General features: G+C 34.8%; 1 protein-coding gene across 3 annotated transcripts in view; it reads left to right on the top strand.

Annotated features, from left to right (window-relative positions):
- The window catches only part of LOC5572215 (high affinity cGMP-specific 3',5'-cyclic phosphodiesterase 9A), a 781628-nt gene that overhangs the window by 122901 nt on the left and 631222 nt on the right, over positions 1–27505 (top strand). For all 3 annotated transcript variants that reach the window (XM_021853022.1, XM_021853027.1, XM_021853028.1), the window contains exon 3: positions 18020–18068. The gene's annotated coding sequence lies outside the window, so the exon portion shown is untranslated. The remainder of the gene's footprint in view (positions 1–18019; positions 18069–27505) is intronic.

Here is a 27505-nt window from a genome sequence, read left to right as displayed (position 1 = left end):
ATCGTTATAACTTTTTTATTTTTCAATATTTTTGCACCATTTTCTCACAAGTTCTCAAACAACTCTTCTAGTTTATGAATCCGTGTCGATATTAATCATTGGTGTTCTGGTTTTAAAGATATTGCGATGTTCCTTGGGGGACCGACATTTTCCATATAAAATGTCTTTGGCGACCATTTTGTTTTCGATCAATTTATCAAAAAAATAAAATGTGTGTTTGATCCTTCGACCTTGACGCTTGCTCCTGCGGGGGCCGGCGATGAGGGCAAGATCAAACATGTCGCGCGTCGGTCGAGTTAAGTGAAAAAGTGCCGCGTTCGATTAGTTCTTTTTGATCCTTCGACCTTGACGCTAGCTCCTGGGCAGTGCGTCAAGAAAACCCGAGCAGTCGTCAGTTTTTTTCCCTCACGGGTAGCGCGCCGTTGTTCTCTGAATGCTTTTATATAGCCGAGCAAACGAATGAAACTCAAAGTGGATTGTTGCTGCTCAAGGATGACGGATCAATTGGTGAGCTCGTTTCATGCTACTATTTCTAATATATAAAATATGTATGACTGCACCTTCAATCGTTACAACGGTGAGACGTAAATATGATTTTCAACAAACTTTGAAAGGTTCGTCACTGTGAGTGTCGACACAAACTCTGTTTCAAACTATATTTGTTTTTTCGAAACTTCTTTTTTTACCTTTATTTTTGTTATTAAAAAAAACTTTGAATGGTTCGACACACCAAGTGTAGACTTGCGAAAGGTTCACTTTATACAACAAACTTTGAAAGGTTCGTCTCTGTAAGTGTCGGCATAATTTTTCTCTACATAGATATTGTTCATATCAAATGAAAATATTATATTTACATATAAGCATGTTTATATCTCACTGAAGGAAACACATCCAATCAGTTTGATGATGTTTTATTGAATGTCAGTCATTGCAATTTATTTCATGTCTGTCCTAAGTCGTTGCCTATTGTGATTATTACCTACTCATTTATTACTACATTTCGGCCATCCTGATCAACCGATGTCCTCATCGTCATTTAAATATTGTTCTAATAAATTATTAGGAGATAACCACAGCTTTATATTTGACGAATTCCATCCAGAATGAGTCGAAAAAAATAAAAATCGTGCTCGATAGTCTTCGATTTGGATTAAATTTTGCACATGTTTTTGGTATGGTAGAATAAGTGTTTTTCCATAGAAAAGTTGATCATTTTGACTCAAGCTTAACTTTTGAAAATGGCCTATAAATTTTTGCATGCAACTTATTTGCAAAATTCTAACTCTCAAACTGTTGATTTTAGATAAAAATGTTCTATGAAAAAGTTGTAGTGAACCATTTGAACTATGAGAAAAAAATGTACACTGAAAAAATATTTTATTTATTTTCATAAAAAAATCGAAAATAAAACTTGAATTTTAAATTACACAAAAACCCCATTTTTAATATTTTTTAAATTTTCACCATAGAATCTTGATAGTAAAAAGATGCTTGGGACAAAGTTTCATGATGGAGAAATTTTTAATAAAAAAGTTTTTCTAAGAACAACTTTTGATCGATTTTCAAAATTTTGGTTTTTGTCAAAATAAATACGTTCTGATGATACAGTAAGCATCTTGAAATGATTCCAGGCCATAATGATTATATGAATAATTTCTCTAGAAGTAGCCATTTTCGATTTATATCGAGTTTAATGCAGAAATATTGTTTAAATATTAAAATAGGCCATTTTCATTAGTTATTCGTGATTCTCGATCAAGAAAAATAAGTAAGTGGAATGAAATACGGTCCTTTCTCTCGAAAACGTACTATTATTGATGGAGAAACGCGAATAACTTATAAAAATGGCCTATTTTAATATTTAAACAATATTTTTTGCATTAAACTCGATTTAATTCGAAAATGGCTACATCTAGAGAAATTATTCATACAATCATTATGGCTTAGAATCATTTCAAGATACTTACTGTATCATCAGAACGTATTTATTTCGACAAAAAATCAAAATTTTGAAAATCGACCAAAAGTTGTTCTTAGAAAAAAATTTTTATTAAAAATTTCTCCATCATGAAACTTTGTCCCAAGCATCTTTTTTACTATCAAGATTCTATGGTGAAAATTGAAAAAATATTAAAAATGGGGTTTTTGTGTAATTTAAAATTCAAGTTTTATTTTCGATTTTTTTATGAAAATAAATAAAATATTTTTTCAGTGTACATTTTTTTCTCATAGTTCAAGTGGTTCACTACAACTTCTTCATAGAACATTTTTATCTAAAATCAACAGTTTGAGAGTTAGAATTTTGCAAATAAGTTGCATGCAAAAATTTATAGGCCATTTTCAAAAGTTAAGCTTGAGTCAAAATGATCAATTTTTCTATGGAAAACACTTATTCTACCATACCAAAAACATGTGCAAAATTTAATCCAAATCGAAGATGGTCGAGTTCTGTGACTGACCGATTTGACACGGAATCCGTCATTTCCAGGTGAACATACTGAGTGAAAAGGAATGCTAGATGCCTGAAAACCCTCTATATCAGTTACTATATAACGATCATTTGGTAAAATTTTATGGATGATGTAAGGCCCTTTAAATTTTTCCGAAAGCTTTGATGGCGTAATCGATTTGAGCACAACAAAATCTCCAACTTTATACTCAGTAACCTTTTTACGTTTTTTATCAGTTATCATTTTATTATAGGCTTGACTGCTTTGAATTATCTCTTTAGTTCTATCTCTTTCAGTTCGCAAATCAATTCGATTATTATTATTCTGAAAATTATCTACAAATGCCTCTAAGTTATGATCTGTAACATTCAAGTTCCGCTGTCGTAACCCAAACAGTACAATACTAGGATAATTTTTAATTGATCTGTTATACGTGTTATTAAATATGTACTCCATTCTGTGCAAAAGAAGATTCCATTTCAAACCAGTATCATTAATTAATTTAGAAAGCATTGGCGTTAATGTTCGGTTAACCCTTTCTGCTTGTCCATTTGCCTCTGGTGTATAGGCTGCAGTTTTAACATGATCTATACAATTATTTTTTGTGAAATTTCTAAATTTAACTGATGAAAAACAAGATCCTCTATCAGAAACGATTCTTACTGGTTTACTGTAACAATTAATGTAGTTTGATAAATGTTTTATAACTTCATCTGAATTAGTTGTCTTTGTGGGGTAAAATTGTACAAATTTAGTAAACGCATCAACTACAACTAAAATATGTTTAAATCCTCCACTCGACGGTAATTGAATAGGACCATAATGGTCTATATGAATTGTGTTGAAAGGTTCATTACCTTTATCTATGGTTTTTGAAAATCCTTCTTTTTTGCCATCTTTTGGGCTATAAAATATGCAGCTTAGACTATTTGATATATATTTTCTAACAATTTTCTTCATATTGGAAAACCAGTTTTTTTTTTTATTTCTATCATTGTTTTATCTGCACCGATATGTCCATTTTCGTCATGACATATTCGTATTATACCATCTATCATAGGCTTCGGAATAACTAATAATAATTTATCACTACTTTTTCTAAAAAGGATGCCATTTTTCAATTCAAAGTTTGGAAATGTATAGTTCTCTAGATGCTGTTTTATGTTTTTTAGCTTTTCATCCTGTTCTTGAGCCAATTTTAAATTTCTTTCGATATTCTCTGGTTGTAATAAATTAATTTCTTCAACTTCGAAGTTTTGAGATGAAACGTGAAACTTAGACATATTTTGCCTACTCAAAGTGTCTACATGCCTCATTCTTGATTTATCCCTATATTCTAATTTGTAATCATAATTTTCCAAAAACATAGCCCATCTGCTGATTTTAGGATAATTTTCCTTTTTAACCCAGGTTTGCGCTAAAGCATTACAATCAGTAAATATTTTAAAAGTCATTCCAGATAAATATACATGAAATCGTTTAATCGCGTACACTACTGCAAGAGTTTCTAACTCAAAACTATGTAATTTAGATTCAAATTCATCGGTATTTTTACTGAAATAACTAACTGGACGAAAATTGTTATCTTCTTGTTTTTGTAATAACATTGCTCCAAATCCATATGAACTCGTATCGCAATGAAGCTGAGTTTCCGCATTAGGATTAAAAATACACAATATTGGTGCTGATAATAACATTTCTTTGAGTTTTTTGAAAGAAGTTTGTTGTTCAATGCCAAAAATAAATACTGAATCTCTTTTCATTAAACTATATAAAGGTCTTGCAATTGTTGCAAAATTTTTAATAAATTTTCTAAAATAACTTGTTAAACCTATGAATCTTTGAACATCCTTAGCATTTTTTGGAACAGGAAAATTCAAAACAGCTTCTATGTGCGATTTATTTGGTCGTCTTCCATGCTTATTTATTGTATATCCTAGGTAATCAATTTCTTCAAATAAATATTTACATTTGTCTAAGTTTAACTCCAAAAGATTGTTAAAATTTTGAAAACAGATTGCAGGATTTCTAAATGTTCTTCAAAAGTTTCAGAAAATATAATTATATCATCATTATAAACACAAATCTTTCCTTCTTCAATAAAATTTTTGAAAATTTTATTGATAAATCTTTGAAAAACTGCAGGAGCATTACAGAGTCCAAATGGAACACGTAAATATTCGTACTGGCCTGATGGAGTAACAAAAGACGTAAACTTGGTGCATTCAGAGGCAATTTTAATTTGATGAAATCCGGATTTTAAATCTAAAACTGAAAAAAAAATGTTTGTTCCTTAATTTGTCTAAAATATCTTCGATCAACGGCAGAGGATAATTATCTCTATGAGTATCCTTATTTAATTTACGATAATCTACACACATTCTAATAGCACCATCCTTTTTTGGTATCAAAACAATCGGACTAGCGAAAGGAGAATCATTTTGTTTTATAATGTTATCGCTTAAAAGTTCTTTAATTTTCTCATCTACTTTGGATTTTTCAGCAAATGATAACCGTCTTGGCTTAAAATAAAACTGAGTACCTGATTTCAAATCAATTTTCATTTCAAATTTTGTTTTAGGTTGCAAAGGTTTGTCAGAAAATAAATAATGCCTTTTTAAAACATCCATAAATTTTACAAATTGATCATCACTTACGTGTCCAACATTCACCGAAATTTTTGAATCATCAAGAACAGAATTAACGGGTATCATTTCATCAAGATGTCCAGCATTATTTTTTTCAATTACAGGTGTTCTAGAAATTTTTATGTGGTTTCTCTCAATAATTGTTCGAACTCCAGGTTCCATAATCATATCCCGGCCAATAATTGCATCGTATGACGACAGGGTTGAATCAGGAACAACCAAAAAGTTAACCTTGAATGAAACATTTTGAACATAAAGATTAGTACTGAAACTACCTAAAATGGCCAATCGTGTTCCTCCGATACCCTTATAAATTTTTCGTTTATCATGTTTAGTAATTGTTTCAGGTTTCGTAAATTTAAGATGTATCAGAGAAACAGGACTACCTGTATCAAAAAGAGCTTTTAACGGTTGCTTAATATCAATAACTTTTAAATCTACCAGTCCATCCAATACGTCCAGCTTAGTCAGATTGTCTTTTGTGGTGTTAATTTCTCCAATCGGGTTTGATCCACAGTAAGTTTGATTTCTCCTAGATAATTGGTGGTCAGTGTGATGTTCTTGTTGACGACGATCTTGTTGCTGCTTATGATGAACAACGGAAGCTGGCATGACTTGCTGACGAAGGTTGATCAACGAAAAGGCTTTTTTGAGATCTGCAACTTTTGAAAACTTTTGCATTCTTGCCTGAGTCTTCAATTGTAGATCCGGGATCCCTTCGACAAGGTACTCGATCAGTTCAGACTCCGAAAGATGAAATGGCATCGCAAGTATCTGTTTTTCAATACAATACTGTCCAAAAGGCTCACCGAACTTCCATTTTCTTGACTCCAAATACTTGTATAGTTGTAATGAACTTTTTGGAACCGAAAATACTTCCTTCATATTGCTGAGAAAATCTTGAAGATCCATTTGCATCAAATTTGGATGAGCCGTGGACCAAAGCTGTGCGTTTCCCGTTAAGCGTTTCAAAATGAGCAACTTCAGTATTTCATCGTCGATCTTGAAAACCTTTTTTAATTGCTTTACTACATTCTCGAAATATTCAAAATTTTCGCTGCTGGTCCCAGAGTAGTTTGGCAGTAGAAAAAATAACTCATCCAGTTTGATTGACTGAGAAAGTTCTTCTCCAGAAAAGAATTTTTCTTGATGGAATTCGCTTGAACCACCGTTGGCTACCGTTCGACATGCATTCGCCCTGTTGGAAATTCCTCCCAATGATGTTTGCGCTCCAGAATGATTGATAACTTCGGTTGAGGTCTGTTGATTCGCAAAAGGAAAACCAGTTCCGAAATTTTCCGAATCTTGCATATCCGAAGGGCTCTGGCTGCTTGAAATCATCTTAGAATTTTAGCTGTATCCCACTTCTGAATTGAAGGAAACACATCCAATCAGTTTGATAATGATTTATTGAATGTCAGTCATTACAATTTATTTCATGTCTGTCCTAAGTCGTTGCCTACTGTGATTATTACCTACTCATTTATTACTACACTCATAAATAATTATTTATCATGGTCTAATCGCTTATCAAAGCGAATCCTGTGACCCAACGATCCTCCATTAACAAACATCCCTCCCAGTAACCTTTGTGGAGATGCAGAGGCAAACACAGTCTCCAAATAGCAAAGGTTACACACTAACATTCCTTCCCCCAATCCCACCTGACTGCAAGGACGTGGCCGGTGCCGTTATTGACCCTGTATAAATAAAGGCGATGAATTATTCACACTGAAGAAGATTATGGCCAATCCCAGCCGAACTTCTTGTTGATTCTTTGTGCATTTTCACTGACCTCGGTCAATCACGGAATAGCAACCATTGATATGTGTAGTCAGTCTAAGCTAAGCTAAGCTAAGCTAATTTATCAAAAAAATAAAATGTGAGCTATATAATCCCAGGTAATAAGGAGCTACTCTGAAAAAAATCACACAAATCAATTAAGAATTTTTGGAGATGTCTTAAAATTGCAATATGATGTTTTTTGAAGTTTTTAAGATCTTTAATTGGCCAGCGTGGTTCCAGAAACCTAAATGCTCATTACTTAAAGACGGCTGCACCAAATTGCCTCAATTTTTCACAACATACTGTAATTAATGCATTGTTCCGAAAAGTAAATATCCGAATACGATTAAAATTCTGTAGCCTGAGAAATCTACGGGGGTTCTGGTTACGGGTCGGTCCCCCAAGTAATTTTGGAATATCTTCAAACCCAGATGACCAATGTTCATTAACGACACAGATCCTAAAACTAGAAGAGAATTTTGGAAAAAAAAAATGTCTGGGGATTCCAGTTTGGTTTCTATAAGGGATGTATCGTTTCATACTTTTAAGATATTTTTCTAGTGACTACTTACAGTAATTTATTTCGCAATAATTCTGCTAGTACTTTACAATGATATGTCGAATAACCATCCGGTGGGTTCATTGTATTTTTACAACAATGAAACAAAAAAAAAAAAATAACGAAATGCTTCTGTAGAGTTTGATTGATTAAATCTTTAGCATGCTCCTTTGTGGGCGAGCAACGTAGCAAATCAGGATCATGTTCAGTTCGTGTAGTAACCGCATTATCGGTATCGTTCATCCGTGTTTGTCTTTATCGTTAACCATAACGTATTCTTTCCCTTGTCCAAACTCCCAGCGTTTTCTTGTGAGAGTGCAGAGGACTCCTCGGCTTTCATAAAGCAAGTAACACGTCAACATTTCCCTCCCATCCCCAAAATTTACCTACATTCGGACGCAGCCGTCGTCGTTATTGTTTGTTATAATAATGAGAGCACCGGTACTTACACATTGAAGATGCTACTGATCCTGAGTAGCGTCTCTTGGTTCCCTGTGTAAGTACAGCTGTTCTTGCAATAAAGGAGTAGTAACTGCGGGCGGCTAATGACTACCATAAATCCCATGATAGTTTACGACAAAGTCGTAAATTGCATCACAATCGCAATGCATGGTGGATAAAATTGTTTGATCGATGAGTTTCCTCGCAAAAACGAATTCATATGTGCATTTCGTTTCGTCCCATATATTAGTTAATATGTCGAATCTATTACCTTTGTTATCACGAATTAAGTCGCATAAAAGTACGAAGCAGTTCGCAATAAAATTTACACACTCCAATGGCATGATATGTTTCATCAAATAAAATATACCGTATATCCTTTCCAGTTTTGTACATATGAGATCTTTTTGCGACATCTTATACGTAAAACTTTGCACAATATTCTGGTAGCCTGGAAAGTTGAGCACCCTACGGGAATAAGCTATTTCAAATTGTCGTGAATACCATATTCAAACACAATATGTCACTATCTGTTCATCTGTTACAACGTGATATACGACAGTCCAAAAACTACAGAAATTTCACGAAGAACTAAAATAAAGACCGCGAGACTCCATCAAATAAAAGACAATAACTGTCATCTACATTTCTCATTTCTCCGTGATGGTCTTCAAAAAAAGATGTGACAAAACAAGTCATTGGTCAACCATTTGCCAGTCACCAGGGAGCTAAAATAGTGCGTTCCGAGACCCAGTCACTGAACTTACACTTTTCACGTCCCATTTGACAATCCCATCCTTTTAGCGCCATCGTCCGCTCTACATCGCATAGCTCCAATAGTGCTGCCATAGTGCGATTAAATACAAAGAGGAAAAAAACACAGTTTAACAACTCGCGCCAATTTTATTCACTTTCCCTCATTTTTATGGCGTCAATGGTGTATACAGAGTCGGTCGGTCCATCGCAGGTCAGTCAATCGTACAGCCATTATCATAATTACGAGTGTCTCTTTATGCAGATTAGTCAGTGGAGGAGCACGAATCGGCGATTTTTTTTCCTTCTTGTTGTTTGTGTCTCTAGCATCAGAGTCATGGGCGTTGCTGGGATTTTCGTAACGGGGGGTTAGAGGGACCTTCCTTAGCCAAGTGGTTATCGTTCGCGGCTACAAAGCAAAGTTATGCTGAAGGTGTCTAGGTTCGATTCCCGGTCGGTGCAGGATCTTTCCGTAATGGAAATTTCCTTGGCTTCCATGGGCATAGAGTATCATCGTACCTGCCACACGATATACGAATGCAAAAATGGCAACTTTGGCAAGAAAAAAGCTCTCAGCTAATAACACCATCCATACAACCGTATCATGACTCAATTATTTTATCAATATAAGAGTGTTGGAGACAGTCTTTCAAAAATTCAAACACGAGATTGATCCTCGTTGAGATTTTTTTACTCTGCCCCTTCTAGCTAAGCCCATGCATCAGAGGGTAGTTGTTGTTGTCGCTGGTGCATTTGCAACCGGTTGTGAACAGTGTCGCCTGGTCGAGGATAACCGATGGGCGATGGGTGGGAGTCGGTCATTACGCCGAAGTGGTCTACTCCAGAAGGACTTGTACACAGAATACTGTTCGCCATTGTTGTAACATCCAATCTGGACATACCGGATTCAGCCCGAGGGCCCATCGGAAGCTATAGAAAAAAAATGTTACATATAGATAGAGTGATAGCACATATCAAGATTGTATCGATGGGCTACTGCCTCACCCGACTCACTCGATCTTGGAATGAGATAAATAATATTGTCACAACAACATTCGAGATAGCTGACAGTGGTGGCTTCTGCTCGCCACACGACAACGCCATGTTTCGATTGAAAAAAAAGGAAGCATGTTACTGCAGGCAGAGATAACAAATAATCAAGAGCACTCCGACGACAACGATGACGGTCAGTAATTAAATCAACACGCGCTCTCAAGTATAGACAAACGAACTAGTGAGTTGCACTGCAGTGACAACTGCACTATAGGAAAGATGGATAGCTGGGCGTCGTGTTGAAGATGGAAAAAAAATCGTAACAAATCGAAAATTAGTAGTAGCTGACAAGTGATGAGCATTAGCATGCGTATACGCGACTAAGGACTGTTCATTTAAGAAAGTGGACACCTAAATATTAGCATTTTGGTGTAAAAATTCCATAAAAACAAATAAAATTTTGTTTCAGTGTAATCTCAAGTGTTTATTTTGACAGCAGACAAAAGTTGACATTAAAAAAATTGGGGTGGGTAATGTCTATTACATTACCGCGGGGTTGACGTAGAACTACGATGATTAATAATTTGATTTGTCATGTGCATGAATTTGTAAGTGTACTAGTTTTGTGTTGTTATTGATCAGATGAAGTTTTCAGAAGTTAACTCTTTTTGGACTCATTTTGGTAGTCCTGAAAAGAACCATTTGTCGTTCTGTGGTTTCGAGAACCAGTGTATGGTGTTCCAGGAATAATGCCAGATGATTGAATTTGTTTGTTTGGTCGTTGCTTCCTTGTGTTGCTTGGTTGGGTGATCGGTTTCTGGCTCCAGCTGTAGTTCACCAAACTCCTCCAGTAGATTAGATGTTTGATAGCTCGGGTGCTTCGATCGTGATAATCGATTGAATCGGTCCAGTGCTTTGGTGTGTAGCAATATCCATTGCTTGAGCATTTAGGCTCTGTACATTGATACTCATCAATATGCAGGCTTGGCCGCTATGATCCAGTATTTTACGCAGTTCGTCTCAAAGCGTCACTAATCGATGATTGCCTAAGCGCTGCAGCTCATTCCTCAAGTCAACCCTTGGAATTGCTGCCTTTGGCGTGATGGAACTGGGAAGAATTGGTAGAGTTTGTCAAAAATAGTCCTTGCAGGGAAGTAACCCGCGACAAACCAACATATACCAATTGCTGATCCTGCCTTTTGTCATAGTCGTACACGACCTCAGGGAAAGTTCCACCTTGCGACTTATGAACAGTTAAAGCATAGGCACTAACCATCGGGAACTGAATGCGTTTGCATTTGATTATGCCGCACAGTTTGAAAGTAAAATAAAAATTCTCTATACAGGAGTGAAATTGGAATTTCAAAACCAAGAGCCTTACATTGGCATGAAATATTTTGAACTCTTATAACTGTTTGCTGGTTTAACGAAATTCCTTGAATGGCACCTCAATTGAAAGACAAGACATCAAAGGGTCATGTCGTTTACTTACTGAATCCCACATACCTGTCCAAATAGTTTAATAACTGTTTTAAAAGAGAACGTTGATTTCAAGCAAATTAATAAATAGGGGTGCTAGAGAAAATTTGACGTCATTTGCTTTCAATTCTCCGCTTCGATCGCATCTCAGCAGGCAACAGATCGTCTTGCTCTGACCGGGCGTGTTTCTCAGGCACAAACATCGATAGCGAGGGACCTCCCCGTTTGTCTTGCTTTGCTCAAATCCAACTGTCGAGCGAGCGAGAGAAGATGCCGTCCAAAGCCAAAGTCATCACCGCTGCCACCGCCAAGAAGAAGAAGAAGAAGAATAGGAAGCAGTCCACAGGAAAATTTGCGGTCGAACTGTGAACACGGTCGGGCAAGTCATTCTCGCTTTGTGCTTCACCGCTTGTTTGCGTTCACCCAGCCATCGTCATCGCCGCCATCATCAGATTTCGACTTAAGCCCGGTGATTCACTACCTGTTACTGTTGTGCGCCATCCACGCCACGAAACTTTCGGTTCGTCAAATAAGCAAATAAATTGCTCAAATTTATACATTCCCCGTTTGACCATGGCAATCAACTGATAACATCCCGCAGTGTTATTTATCTGTAAGAGCATCAAAGCTAACAAAGCCATCGGCCCTTTTCAGGGTCATCAAATAAGTAGAAAAGAGTTAAAAGAGAAATATTTCCGACTTTATATATGACTTCTTATATTCCTAAATCAATTTCACAGCTTCATACAAAATTTCTTTTGTCATGAATAATTTATGACTCAACATTTTGAGACTGTAATCGCGGACGCTGCTGCAGTGCCATCGGGATGAGTGCTCAACATTCCACAACAATTGTAAAATAGAGTGGCATTTCCAACAGCGTCTTTGATGTTCCATATTTTGTGGGAACACTTTGATTAGCAAAATTATCACATGTAACAAAATTGTGACATATTAAGAATGCTTTTGAAAAGACATTCTCATTGAACAATTGTAATAATTTTGGCCCCCTTGGATCAGAAATTTACCGTCATGATAAAGAAACTTATTGATTATCAATATCTCTTATTGAATATTTAGTTAATGTCAACCCTTCCAGCAATTCATGTTCGACCAATTTCTCACGCATTAGCATTCTCCGCAATTTTCAAGTAATTCTAAGCCCAACACATTATTGGCACATACCCATTTCCCAGATTGGTCGATCAGAAAGCGAAGAGCACAAAAGGGAGGAGCATCATCTGCTATTCTGAGGTTATAAAACATGCTTCCTTCGTCGGATTCAGTTTCATTCTAATTCCGCTTTCGAGCTGGTAAGAGCTCCTCCGAACTTGCTCAGCGAGAAGTACCTCGCTGCTAGAAGCCTGCTGAGCTGTCATTCTTCAAGCTGCCAATCCAGTATCTGGTCTGTGAAATCGCTCAAGATTTCTAGGTTGACCGATCCGCGCTTCTAGATTTCGCCTCGTGGTAAACTCGTGGTCACAGCATCCAAGCTCAATCGGCCCTTTTCAGGGCCAACATACGTTCATAAAAGGTTTTATTGGATGATATTTACTGATTTATCTATAATGATCTAAATATCGCGGTATACTACAATTTGGTTCACATAATTTACCCCACATAATTACATGAATTTGAGAATTTACCACTGCAGCACCGTCGGACCGTAATAACATCATGCTACTCAGCATTGTATAGTATTTCTAACAGCATCATTGATTTATCATATAATGGGGGAACACTTCCTAAATTATCGAGTAATAAATTGGAAAATGTATTAAAATTGCGACAGATTTTAAATACTGTTCAATAAACTGTTTCCTGACCAATTGTAATAAGCAACTATTGATCTGAAATTTTTCTACATGTTAGTCTATTGCGTTAATCTGAGAAATAGGCTACATGAAATTGATGTCTTGGCAAGGGATGTACAAGATGAGCATTATATATTAATATTCCAATTTCCGTACTCGAGAATTTTAGAAGCGGGGGCCGTGATGCTCGGGATGGATTGTCCTCCATGACTGGTCCTGGCTGGAAATATTCGTGGGGAAAAACTCGACCCTTTGCTACAGGAATTTCATTAACAACTCTCTGGTAAAGCAGAAATTTCTGATAAAAGTGAACTTTTTCGAAACAACTCTTATTGATTGGAATATTTATCAACAACTCTTTGTTAAGTAAAATCATCCTTAATAACTCTTTGCTCCATCGCCAAACCAAACCATTTCATTGAATTCATCAAGTACAAGAATATGAATGGTAAGGAGAGGCAGATGGTGTATATTTTGCTGGCGTTACTTTCCAACAGGTCGCCGGTTGGCGCTGACTACTAATCCGTCCACTGAATGATTTTCAGTTGTTGCTTTCGCTCTCTGGTTCCGTTCGCTACTCGCACACTGCTGTGGCTTTCACGCGCTCTTCTTTGCTGCTCCGCTGCTTGATCCGTTCGTTATGCCGTTCGATTTGTGAATGAGCTGGGAGCAGAACAACCAGTGGTTTTATTTGCTCGAGCTTCGTTCACCGATGGCGAGTGGTGGGGCTCTCGCTTGGTTGTTTCGTCCCTCCGTTCGCTACTCGCACGCGATTGGTTATTGCTTTCGCGCTATTTTCGTTGATGGTGTGATTCTTCGCTGAGAAATAAAAACTGCAACTCTTTTGATTTTTCATGCAAAGTGACCAACTTTGATAAACTATATCTCAGTTATTTATGGACTGATTTGAATGAAATTTTAACAGAATATCAGACATAACTTAAATTTTAACATATGTTTTTGAGTGATTTTTCCAATCACATGTTGAAAAGCAGTAACGGTTTGACTAAAGTGAATTTTTTGACGATTTTTTATGATTGACATAACTAAACATATTGAAGGAATAGCTTCATGGTATCTTCAGAAAAGTTGACGAGATGAATAAGTTTGCTGAAGACAGTTTTTGTGTAAGGCTATCAGATTTTAAGATAAAAAGTTTTGAATTTTTCGTCGAAAATTACAGTTTAGTCAAACCGTTATTACTTATAAACTTGTGATTGGAAAAATTTTCAAAAATATATGTTAAAATTCAAGTTACATCTGATGTTCTGTGAAGGTTTCATTCGAAAATATTTCCATAAATAACTGAGATCTAACTTACCAAAGTTGGTCATTTTGTATGAAAAATCGAAAAAGTTGCAAATGCATGCGAATAAGTTGGGGCCTTCCTTAGCCGAGTGGTTAGACTCCGCGGTCACAAAGCAAAGCCATGCTGAAGGTGTCTGGGTTCGATTCCCGGTCGGTCCAGGATCTTTTCGTAATGGAAATTTTCTTGACTTCCCTTAGCATAGAGTATAATCGTACCAGCCACACGATATACGAATGCAAAAATGGAAACTTTGGCAAAGAAAGCTCTCAGTTAATAACTGTGGAAGTGTCATAAGAACACTAAGCTGAGAAGCAGGCTCTGTCCTAGTGAGGACGTTAATGCCAAGAAGAAGAAGAAGAAGATGTGAATAAGTTCTCTGTTTATTCGACAAACAAGCTTAATATTTCATGGGTACACAACAGCAACAGAGTAGCGTACACAGGGATTTAGTTGAAATCTGGAAACGTAGCTCAATCTTGAAATCTTGAGCGATTTCACAAACCAGATTCTGGATTAACAGCTCAGCAGGCTTCTAGCAGCGAGGTACTTCTCGCTAAGCAAGTTCGGAGGAGCTCTTACCAGCTCGAAAGCGGAAATGGAATGAAACTGAATCCAACGAAGGCAGCATGTTTTATAACCTTGGAATAGCAGATGATGCTCCTCCCTTTTGTGCTCTTCGCTTTCTGATCGACCAATCTGGGAAATGGGTATGTGCCAATAATGTGTTTTGCTTGGAATTACTTGAAAATTGCAGAGAATACTAATACGTGAGAAATTGGTCGAACATGAATTGTTGGAATGATTGGCATTCCCTAAATATTCAATACGAGCTATTGATAATTAATAGTTTTCTTTATTATGACGGTAAATTTCTGATCCATGGGTGCCAAAATTATTACAATTGTTCAATGAGAATGTCTTTTCAAAAGCATTCTTAATATGTCGCAATTTCGTCACATGGGATAATTTTCCTAATCAAAGTGTTCCCATAAAATATGGAACATAAAAGGCGCTGTTGGAAAAGCCACTCTATTTTGCAATCGTTGTGAAATGTTGAGCACTCACCCCGACGGCAGTGCAGCAGCGTCCACGAGTACAATCTCAAATGGTTGAGTCCTAAATTATTCACGACAAATGAAATTTTGTATGAGGCCGTGAAATTGATTTAGGAATACTAGAAGTTATAAATAAAGTCGGAAATATTTCTCTTTTAACTCTTTTCCACAAATTTGATGGCTCTGAAAAGAACCGATGGCTTTGTTAGCTTCGATGTTGTTACGGATAACTGCTCGGACCAGCAAAACTCAGGGGGCTTCTGGGATTTGCTCCTAACGGGATTGCTTCTTGACCACCAATGATGATTTCATCACGAGTCGAAATTTTTAAGCGCGGGTGAACCGATGAAGTTTGCGGCGGCGATGACGATGGCTGGGTAAACGCAAACAAGCGGTGAATCACAAAGCGAGAATGACTCGCCCGACCGTGTTCACAGTTCGACCGCAATTTCTCCTGTGGACTGCTTCCTCTTCTTCTTCTAGGCGGCGGCAGCGGTGATGGCTTTAGCTTCGGACGGCATCTTCTCTCGCTCGCTCGACAGTTTGATTTGAGCGAAGCAAGACAAACGGGGGCGTCCTTCGCTATCGATGTCTGTGCCTGAGAAGCACGCCCGGTCAGAACAAGCCGATCTGTCGCCTGCTGAGATGCGAGCCAATCGGAGAGTGAAAAGCAAATGACGTCAAATTTTCTCTAGCCACCCCTATTTATAGATTTGCTTGAAATCAACGTTCTCTTTTAAAACAGTTATTAAACTATTTGGACAGGTATGTGGGATTCAGTAAGTAAACGACATGAAGCTTTGATGTCTTGGCTTTCGATTGAGATGCTAATCAAGAAATTTCGTTAAGCCAGCGAAAAGTTATAAAAGTTTAAAATATTTCATGCCAACGTAACGCTCTTGGTTTTGAAATTCCAATTTCACTCCTGTATAGAGAAGAGAGACGTACTTCTACGTCAAAATAATAAATTCTAAACGATGGGTCGAATTGACATGGCGACTCTCAATTTTTTTTCTGCACAAATGGTGTACAGAAAAACTGCCGTTCCGAGATTTGGCTTAAATCGCGAAGTGTCCAAATTGAATTTTTTCAACGCTGTGGCCAAAACAGATATTCCTGACGACGTACGATACATCCCAACAGAAAAATTTGGGAAAAATGATTTGGTATGGCAAGCAATTTGCTCCTGCGGTATGAAAGTACTACATATTTCACGACGGGTTCAATCAACGGCGGAAATTACAGATCTGAATGCATTAAATATGGCTTCTGCCCATCTACTGAAAGCATACCATGCCTCCATTGTTTTTGCCAGACCTCATCGGCTCACTATGCTTCAGCTACTTTGGAGATACTCAAGAAGGAATAAGTCGAGTTTGTAGAAAAATGATCGAATCCATCAAATTGCTCAGAACTACGCCTCATTGAGACATATTGGGCAATAATAAAACGGCATCTTAAAAAGGATGGAAGAGAAGCAAGCTCCATCGATTTTTTCAAGAAAATGTGGTCAGCAGTTCAAAAAGCAGTTCGAAAAGTTCCGAAAAAAGTTGTGCAGAATTTTATGGGAGGTATCAAAAGAAAAGTAAGAGCATTCTCCAGCAATGCTCAATAAAAGTTCAAATTTGATCGAAATTACGTTGATTTCCATGTATTTTAGGTAAACTCATGAATTTGTTCGAAAATAAACAGTTTACTGTAAAAAACACGTGTCCACTTTCTTAAATGAACAGTCCTTACGAAACAAAAAGAGATTTACAAAGCACTCGCACTTATAGAAAACCTCGTAAGGAACTGTCATCGTGAGCGTGAAAAAAAAGCAAAAAATATATCTCTCCTTGTTTTTCTCACAGAAAACCGAGGAAAACAGCAGCAGCTTCGTAGTCCCGAATAGAAAATTGGTAAAATGATACTACGCCCTTCTGTAAATTTATAGAGGGGGACAAAAAGCGCAAAGTACGATCCTATGAACTTCGGCCTAATGACTTGATTTCAGAATCAGCAATTCATTTATTGACGAATGGTATTATACTATCGAAAAAAAAAAACATTTTGAATACTACTTTTTCATACAACATTATATCTTCCCAAAGTACCATATCGTCACCCATTAGATATTGTCCGGGTCATCGACCTTCTGTTTACCAAACCTCCCAGTTTACGTTGTTATCTCTTTAAATGCTACCCGGTATCCAAGCCCTCTGCCTTTCCACCGCAGAAAGGCGACAGCGAAAGCACCAGCAAAGCAAATCCCATTTGTTCGAGGTCGTACAATTATCCTTAATGCTTTCTCCCTTCGGCCCCATTCTCCCATTCGGATCAATTTCTTGGCACAATCGCCCAAACCGACTGGGATCTGAAATCGCGATTTTGCACACACTTGTCCGCACCTGTTGCTTCTCGCCGAAAAAAAGGACGAGCTGCAGGGCCATTGCTTGATGGGAAGGATATTTCGAAACAAAAATGGGAGAAATAGCTGGGTATTTATAGTGAACGGTCCGCCCCGTCGTCTTCGCATTTTTCGTTGGTTGATACCGTATCTACTTTTGCATTTCGCTTGTCGTCAACAGGTTTCATTCGGAGGAATAGCTGCTATGCGTCTACGTCACTGTCTTGTCCAGTCTCGCGATTGTACCATTTATGCAGAAATGCTAAAATTAGTCATATAATTGCTCTATAATAGGATTCGTTTGTTTGCCTCTCTATTGAAGGTTTTCTCTTTTTCGTTTTCAGCCTGTTGGTTCCATTTCAACTTCACAAGCTTTAACCGTTCAAGTTGAAGGTAAGTTGATTAAAGCATTTTAAATTCAAAACTGAAATCTTTAAACCCTTACAGGACGACTTTTTCATACACACATTTTACGTAAGGATTCGAAGTTTCCGTTCAGATGTATCACATAATTTGTTGAAAAATCAAAACATGTCGCGAAATAGTGGGCTTCGTGGCCTTGCGGATAGCGGCGTCAGTCGTTTAGGCGTATTGTGTCACAAAGCGTGGGTTCGATTCCCGCTCCAGTTGGGGGAAATTTTTCGTCAAACGAAAAATTCATCTCTGGGTGTTCCGTTTTGTCCGTTGCCTAAGGAGTGTATCGAAAAGTAGTCGCAAACATTTAAAACGGTATATCTCAGAGCATAGTTCATCTTTATGAAAGCTTTTTTCACGCAAATCTTCATCATGTCATCAAAAATTGAAGCAGATAAAAAAAATTGAATAATATGCAGTCTTAATATAAATACAACAAGTTTTATAAAGCATGGAAAATAAAATCTTGCACAAAATTACATTTTTGAAGTGTCCTCTGAAGACTCGATGATTTGTATTGAACAAAGCGTATATCAAACAAAATAGGATGAAAAGCTTATTCTATCGGAAAATATGTTTACTTCACACAGCACTTAAAAAGAAATTCAAAAAAATAAATTATTGCTCTAAACAAGCTCAATTATTGGAACAAGGTCGGTTTTAGAAAGTCACTTTTGTATATTCAACTTTTGAAGCTCTGTCACATACAGTGGTAATTATATAGAGAAACATTTTTTGCTTACGTTACTTCAGAATTATGCAAACAAACTTTTCCATTCAAAAAACATTTTTTTATTCATTACAATCGTTCGATATTAGCATTAACGTGTAGAAAGAAAAAATCAAAAAATGAGGTCCTTAAAAATCGACTTTTTTTGATTTTTGTATTTGCTCTTGAATGCTTGTTAATGAATTTAAATAAATATTTTTTACAATACGTCATGAGAGTTATAAAATAAGCATAAATAAAAATCATTTTTTCTTAAAATTTAACACATTTATTAACATATCAATTTTTTCAGAGGTGTGCAAGATTTTCATCGACATCTGTTAGTAATTTGAAAAATTATCATGCAAAATTCCACTTTCTTGAAACAATATCACCGCATCATCATTTTTAAATACATTGTAAAGCATTTCTGATCAAAACATTGTTTGTAGGTTCGAGACTGTTTTGAAAGTTTGCGACTACTTTTCGATACACTCCTTAATGTTCGTAATTGTTCAGTCTGCTAAAGACGGTGTAAATTGTCTTTTTTTTTAAATATTATTTGGATTTATGTAATAATCAATATGTTTTGGAATATCTTAGTTAGGATATAGGGTAGGAGTACCAGTTGAGGATATAGTGGTTCCCTATTTCGCCATACTTTATTAGTTTAATGTCTTCTAATTTTGAAAATATTTGTATGTTGTAGTAGTTAGATCTATGATATATCTTGATGTTAAAACATTCAAAAAGATTAAAAATGTGAAAATTATCAAAAATTTCACACATGTCCAAATAGGGAACCACTATGGTCATAACTGGAACACTTTCCCTAGATAATAATAGAGTGTTGATTATCAACTTCTTTTTTACCAAACTATGTTCGAACAATACCACTTTATAGAATTTATTCGACAATTGGCTGGGAATGGGTATTCATCTTCTTCAATCCAATTGCAAGTTATATGTAATGTTTAGCTTTTCGGTAGTTGTTAAACTTCCACTCGGCTAGTTAGCCGTAAACCACGATTCATAATAATTAAAAACAAGTATTTATAGAGCAACGGACTCATGTTCCGTAACCGGTCGTTTGAGAACGTTGCGACTCATTGGAAGCCCACACAATAGAAACCTCAGCCAGTACAGTTGCTGGCTAGTGTAGTGTGCTATTTCATTACCTAAAATATAATGCGCTCTCGGGCTAGGCATTGGATATAAATAGAAAGCGTTGTGTTTGGATGGGCATCTAATTCTTCCGAAAGAGGTGCACTTTGCGAAAAAGGACCACGTGATTATTGAGCTGAAATAGAATTCAGGTTAACTTCTGCGTTCATGAGTCCTCTCATGGCGTAGGGGTAACACGCCCTAACTAGAGATCAGGGTGTCGGGAGTTCGATTCTCACTGAGAAGACGTGTAACTTTTTCGGAAGTCTTCACATCAATTTGTCCATTTAATCCAATTGCGAGTATATGTAATATTTAGCTTTTCGGTAGTTGTTAAACTTCCACTCGGCTGGTTAACCATAAACCACGATTCATAATTAAAAACAAGTACTTCTTCACTGTTTATAACTTATTCTGTGTTCCAAATTTAGGTCAAACACTGAGCTAAAATTCTTGCAGTGGCGTATTGCACTCATAGAGATTCATTCTAAATTTCTTACTACAATAAAACCTTGATTACCGAAGTATTTTTTTACGTAAATTCGATTAACGTAACTTATTTTATGAAGTTCGTTGGGTTGATATGGTTTAATGGAATATTTTGTATTGGAATGATAATTTTCGGGGAAATAATGAGATTTGTTTTGAAATTTTGGTTCTCTGTTTAGTTCAGACATGTATAGTCTATCAGCTATTCCATGAAAAACCGATCTAGTGGGTCACTGAATTCCGTGAAAATGTGATATTTTGTTCTTTATCCGAAATAAGGATACACGTGTTTTTGGATTTTTTGATTAGGGTGACCATTTCCGAGTCAGAGTGGCCAGAAAAATTGCGATTTTGCAAAATTTTTATTTATTTAAAAATTATAACTTTTGAACCGCTTGACCGATTTTCAATTTTTTTGGAAGCAATGAAAGCTAAGGATTTTGACTTTTCAAGAAAAATATAAAATTTCACAAAAATTGTTTTTTTTTACATGAAAAAATAAATCGCTTTTTTGTGTTTTGAAGGCTCGGGACAAAATTTTTCTTGAAAGTTCAGAAAATTTTAAGTTCACTTTCAAATTTATTTGTTTTTTAGTACTTGAGATATATATTTTTGAAAATAAAAATCAGTAATTTTTCATCGGCATACACTGTAGGTCTCAGCGCATTAGATTTTTTATTCAAAAAAAAAAAAAAATCATAACTTTTCAACAGCTCAATCGATTTCTTATCTCTTTTTATGGAATAAAAGCTCAAGATTTCAAAAAAAAAATTAGAACTCTGAAAAAAAAAACATGACAAAATATAAAAAAATCTAGTTTTTTAGGAAATGTTTAGATGTTTTCATGTTAACATTTTTGTTTTCAAAGATCTATATATTTTTAAAAGATGAAATCTTAAGCTGTCATTCCATAAAAAAAGATTAGATATCGGCTAAGTTGTTCAAAAGTAATGATTGAAAAGTAAAAAAATAAAATAAAAAATCTAATGCGCTGAGACCCATAAAATAGAGTGATTTTTATTTTCTAAAAAAATACCTCAAAAACTAAAAAAACATACATTGCTGAAAATTTGACAGTAAACGTAAAATTTACTGAACTTTCAAGAAAAAATGAGAACTTGACTTTTCAAGAAAAATATAAAATTTCACAAAAATTGTTTATTTACATGAAAAAAAATCCGCTTTTTCGTGTTTTGAAGGCTCGGGAAAGTTCAGAAAATTTTAAGTTGACTTTAAAATTTATTTGTTTTTTAGTTCTTGAGATATATTTTTTTGAAAATAAAAATCAGTAATTTTTCATCGGCATACACTGTAGGTCCCAGCGCATTAGATTTTTCATTAAAAAAAAATCATAACTTTTGAACAGCTCAACCGATTTCTTATCTCTTTTCATGGAATAAAAGCTTATAATTTCAAAAAAAATATAGAACTCTGAAAAAAAAACATGAAAAAATATAAAAAATCCTAGTTATTTAGGAAATTTTTAGATGTTTTCATGTTAACATTTTTGTTTTCAGAGTTCTATATTTATTTAAAAGTTGAAATCTTAAGCTGTCATTCCATAAAAAAGATTGGAAATCGGTTAAGTTGTTCAAATGTAATGATTAAAAAATAAAATAAAATAAAAAATCTAATGCGCTGAGACCCATAAAAATAGAGTGATTTTTATTTTCAAAAAATATGTCTCAAAAACTAAAAAACATACATTGCTGAAATTTTGACAGGAAACGTACAATTTACTGAACTTTCAAGAAAAAATAAGAACAGCAATAGCCTCTCTTGTCTCAAATTCTTCAAAACACGAAAAAAAAAAGATTTCTTTTTTCATGTAAAAAGTAACAATTGTTGTGAAATTTTATATTTTTTTTTTTGAAAAGTCAAAATATTTTGCATTCAATTCGTTCAAGAAAATTGAAAATTGATCAAGCGGTTCACAAGTTATAATTTAAAAAAATAATAATAAAAATTTTGCAAAATAACGATTTTTTTGGTCACCCTACTTCGGAAATGGTCATCCCAATAAAAAAAATCCAAAAACATTTCGGATAAGGAACAAAATAGAAAATTTTCATAGAATTTGGTGACCCACTAGATTGGTTTTTCATGGAATGACTGCTATACAATATCAATGCATTGTATTGTTCATGCCTGCCCTGAACTTCAGAATACTCTGGAATACATTCTCCAGGTCTACAAGCGTGATCTTCGAAGCTTTGATAATCTTTAAATATACAACGAAGTTCAGAGCAATACGTTGCTATCATTTAAGAAATGTTCTGGGTCTTCCAAGAACTTCCTGAAACATAGGTCCTTTGATCTATTTACCTAACAAGTGACAAAGTGACGAATATTCGTGCAACACGTGCCCTTAGTAATTCAATGATGTAAGCTGAATGTAGTTGTGAAATCTGGATGGAGTGCGTCGGAAAAATTGTTTCTGGAAAATCTGAGGCATACAAAAGCTTCATGAAATCTATGTCATCCAATCTACGAGCATTATTTGTTATATATTGACGAATTTGGTATTTAGTACATTACTAGAAATAATAGTACTCCTTCAACTTATGTGAATGATTTATACTCTGTGTCACAACTAAAAACTATCGATAGACCACTGGTTACGTATAGATCGTAAGGCCTATATTCGATGGAGTCCTTGGAGAACCAAAAAATCCGGATAAATCAATTAAATAATCTTGTTTACTCACATTAAGTCTCAAAAGTCGATGCCATTATTTAAAACCATCAATGTACGATTGCTGATGCTTGTAGATCATTGGGCCTATATTCCATGAAGTCCATGGAGGACCTAGAACATCGGTAATTGTCATTGGCGTAGCTAGGATTTTTTTGTGGAGGCTGTTAGGGGGTGGTTCTCAAATACTAGTTTTACAAAAGTATTATTATTATCTTTATTAACGAGATTTACAGCCCGTGGCTGGCTCATCTTGGCTTTACAAAAGTAATGTCGGTCGCAGTAATCACGGTTTTCACAAATTTCATAGTTTAACAGATTTTATTTATTTTTATGTTGTTTAATTTCGTGGCACATCAGTGATATTTGTAAATTTCAATGTTCTCTACGAAAAAGATTCATTCTTTTTGTAATCCAGTCAAAAATCTGTCTAGAATTGACCTTTGCGTTTCTTCCTTGATCTTTTCAGGTATTCAAACATGTTTTGGAGAAGGTTTCTCAAGAACTCTTTCACCAGTTTTTACTGAGTTCGTTCTGATATTCCCACGGAAATAAATTCCCAGACTTTCTGATCCCACCAGAAAATTTCTCGAAGAATTATATCGAATCACTTTAAAAATCTCTTGATGAATTCCGCCAGACGCATTATAGATTCTTTTAATCATTTTTCCTGGAAGATCCTGTACGTACCCATTACATATGAATTCCAATTGTTAGCCTAAGGTATCTTTAACTTGTTCATTAATAATTTGTTTAGGATTTCCAGGACTTACTGAGAATTTCTCCAAAACATAAAACAAAAATTCACTAACAGTTCTTCCAACTTTGCGTTTGAAGTTCGTGCTAAAAGTTATAAAAAAAGACACGGACCCGTTAATGCTTCCAGTGGGCATTTTGTCCTTTGAAGGGAGCACCACACTAGACAACGGACTAGCATGCAACGCCTTACAAGATTGTTTGTAAAAAATTGCAACAAAAATTATCCGAACTTCCTGCAAAAAAAGAAAATAAATGATTCTAAATAAAATAAATAAATTAGAAATAATTCAATCGGGAGAGTGTTGTTCATGATTTCTCAGAGAATTTCTCCGAAGATTCTTTTTTTTGCGTTTTTTCACTGATAATTATTTTTTGAATTTCTCTAAAATCAAGGAGCCACATCCCGCATTCCTTCGAAACTATCTCAAAAATGTTTTTTCTTCAAAAACGTCTTACTAAGAAATGTTTAAAGAATTATAACATTCCTATAAAGTTCCTTGCGGAATACGGTCAACTGTTCTTTCAAAAATATTCCGCGAAAATACTCCAAGATTTCGCGAGTAATTTATTCATGGATTTCTTAGAGAATCTTATTATGCTCTCCTTAAGATTCTTTAGAAAAAAAAAAAATACAAGAGATTCATTTGAGTTTTTTCCACAGATTTTTTTTTCAAATCGCACTAACGATTCTTTCGGGAAATTTTTAAACAAATTTTTCATAAGATTTACTAAAATTTTGCAATTCTTACTGGAACTTCTCCAATTTTTTTCAAAAGTTGCATCAAGTATTGTTTTAGGTTCTAGAAATAACTCCATTTTTTCCAAATGGTAATCTCAGGATTCTTCTATAAATAACATTTAAAAGTTAATCTACTCTTTATATTTTGGTTTGAAACCACTCCAGAAACATCACAATATATTTTAAGGATTGCTTTATAAATTCCTCTACGAATTTTTCCCTATGAGATTACCAGACATACACATACAACAAAATGTTTGAAATAACTTTGCTGGTATTTTTTTTAAATAATTGCAGCTTCTATATAGTTTAGAAAAAAATACTTAATTCCTTTCTTACAATTCAAGAATTATACCGTAGAATTTCAGAAACTTGTTGACAATGTACTTCGCCGAAAAGCTTAAGTGGTCCTTGTAGGATTTGCTAAGAAAATTCTTGTTATTGTTTCTTTGTCTTTTATAATAGAAAATGATTGGTGTTAAAACAGATGGAATTTTTACTGAAAGTATTTCTAACTCAAGTCTTAGATAATATTCTGTATAAACTCCGAAGTTTCATGATATTATGGTGAACATATTGATATAGAATCCATTTTTTTTCCTTTCTTCATTAATTTCTAACAAACTTTTTTTTACGGATTAAATATCGAATACCTTATATTGTAGAAGTTTAATGCGAAAATATTGCCGGTATTTATTAATAATATTGCCGGTATTTTTTAAGAACATTACCGTAATCTTTTGCATTACTTTGGAAATTTATTGAGGAAATTTTTGATAGACTTTCAGAAATCAGGAACCATACGTTTAAGAATTTTGCAAATTTTCGAAATTCCTTTAACTTACCTTTTCAAGATTCTTTACAATGTTGTTCTATGGAGTTTGGAAGGTTTTTTGTACGAAGTTCCTCAAAGCGTCATGCGCAGAAAGGAGAAACAACAAAATGTTGAAGCAGACAAGCAATCGTACAGTGAAAGATAAGTGATTGTTTATAATCTTCTCTGTAGAGGTAAATTACAGGATAATGAATTTACAAATTTCTCAACAAGTTCCATCAGATCTTGTGAGAAATTTTCCTTGAATTCTATCCTTCCCTGACTTCTTTTCTAGATTTCTAGAAACCTCTAGAAATTCCGCCCTCTCGTATTGCACAAAAAAACAAACCAAAAATATGGAATCTGCTGAAAATTGATATAATTATTTCTGAAGAAGTGTTTTAAGGAAGATCAATGCAAATTTTTTGATGAATACCTTAATAAATCGTTTCCCCCTTCCCAGTTATTTTGTTATATGTTTCTCTACAGATTTCTTTACCGCTTTGCTAATTTTGGAAGCAAAATTTTCCTGGTGGTTTTCAATAAATTTTTGATGAAGGTAAGAGACATTTCAAATTAATTTTTTTTTTCATATTCCGGGGATTTGATGCAAAATTTCCAGAAAAGAAAACATAGAAGAATTTTTGGACGCAATTCGTCATGTATTTCGTAAATTTTGAAGCAACTTGAACTTGAACTTTTGATAAACTTCACAGAAGAATTTTTAATAACATTTTTTGGAAAACTTTTTTAAGAAATTCACAGTAGAACTTTCAGTGAAATATCTCAGTATTAAATTTGACAGAATCAATTATTTTTTCGGAGAAATTGTGAAGGAAATCTGAACTGTTGAAAGATTAAGTAACATTCTTAGAAAAATCCGGTAACATATTCTGAAATTAATTTGCTAATGAAAAGTAGACATAGAAGGAATGCATGTCCACCAAGAGGAATTCGCTTTGAAAGTATGAACAAGTCCCCAATATTATTTGACTAATTTCAAAGAGATTTGCAAGAGTTCTGAAGCCACCCTTTAATTATACTAAATTCTATAAAGAATATCCGAGAGTTTTAGAAAGATTTTATTATAAATCTGTTAGAAATTAATCAAATGGTTTATGAAATAATAAGTTTTCTTGGAAAAATATTGCTTTAGATATAAACTTATTTAAGCAAAAAAAAAAATAAAAAAAAAAACTGTCGATTTTGTTCCATTTTTTTACACCACCAGCGAGTGAACAATCGATTAAGCTTTCGGCTCAAACGGATGTATGGTTCTCCAGATCCGTGCTCTTGAAAATTTGAGGTTTGGCTTCGATTTACCTTCACCTTAAATTACAGCTATTCATCTGAAGAAATCTTAGCCATGCCTTCTATGGAAGATAAGCTTTATTTTTCGACAAAAATTCCTGCTAAGTGTTGTCTTTAATAATGTTGTCTATATTTTTAATTTTTTTTCGGACTTTATACGAGTTGGAGATGATGTATGGATTTCTTTGGTGAATTCTCATAAGGAAAATCATCATCACTGGATACCGCGAACAGGATATCCTCCAAAAACATGAGAATTCAGAATTAGGTGAATGTGCTGCTTTTTGATGAAACAGCCTTACAGTCATACCTCGATATAACGTAACTCGATATAACGTATTTTTTACCTCCTTATAACGTAACTTATATTGGCTCCCATTTATTTTTCCATTTTTTATTTAAAATATGGTTTATGAACTGCAATTCACATTTTTCGAGATTCAAACACCAACCAATACTGAATCAAAGCAATGCAAGCGTTTACTATCACTGAATACAGTCAAAATCGATATCGAGTGAGCTATAAGCTAATGTTAAAACCAACATTTTATCATTGCTGTATATTTGTGTACATCATTTTTCTTCTTTTTTGTTGCATTTACGCTCCCACTGGAATAAAGTCTGCTACTCACTTCAATTTTCTATGAAAACTTTAATAATTCTTCATTTAGACTTTGCATTCAAAAAGACTAGATCAAACTCAGATTAGCCCTGAATGGAAGGAAGGAAATATTGA

The sequence above is a fragment of the Aedes aegypti genome, chromosome 3 (genome assembly GCF_002204515.2).
Source record: "Aedes aegypti strain LVP_AGWG chromosome 3, AaegL5.0 Primary Assembly, whole genome shotgun sequence".
NCBI lineage: Eukaryota > Metazoa > Arthropoda > Insecta > Diptera > Culicidae > Aedes > Aedes aegypti.
Note: the sequence above shows the minus strand (reverse complement) of the source record. Positions and strands in the feature narration are given on the sequence as shown.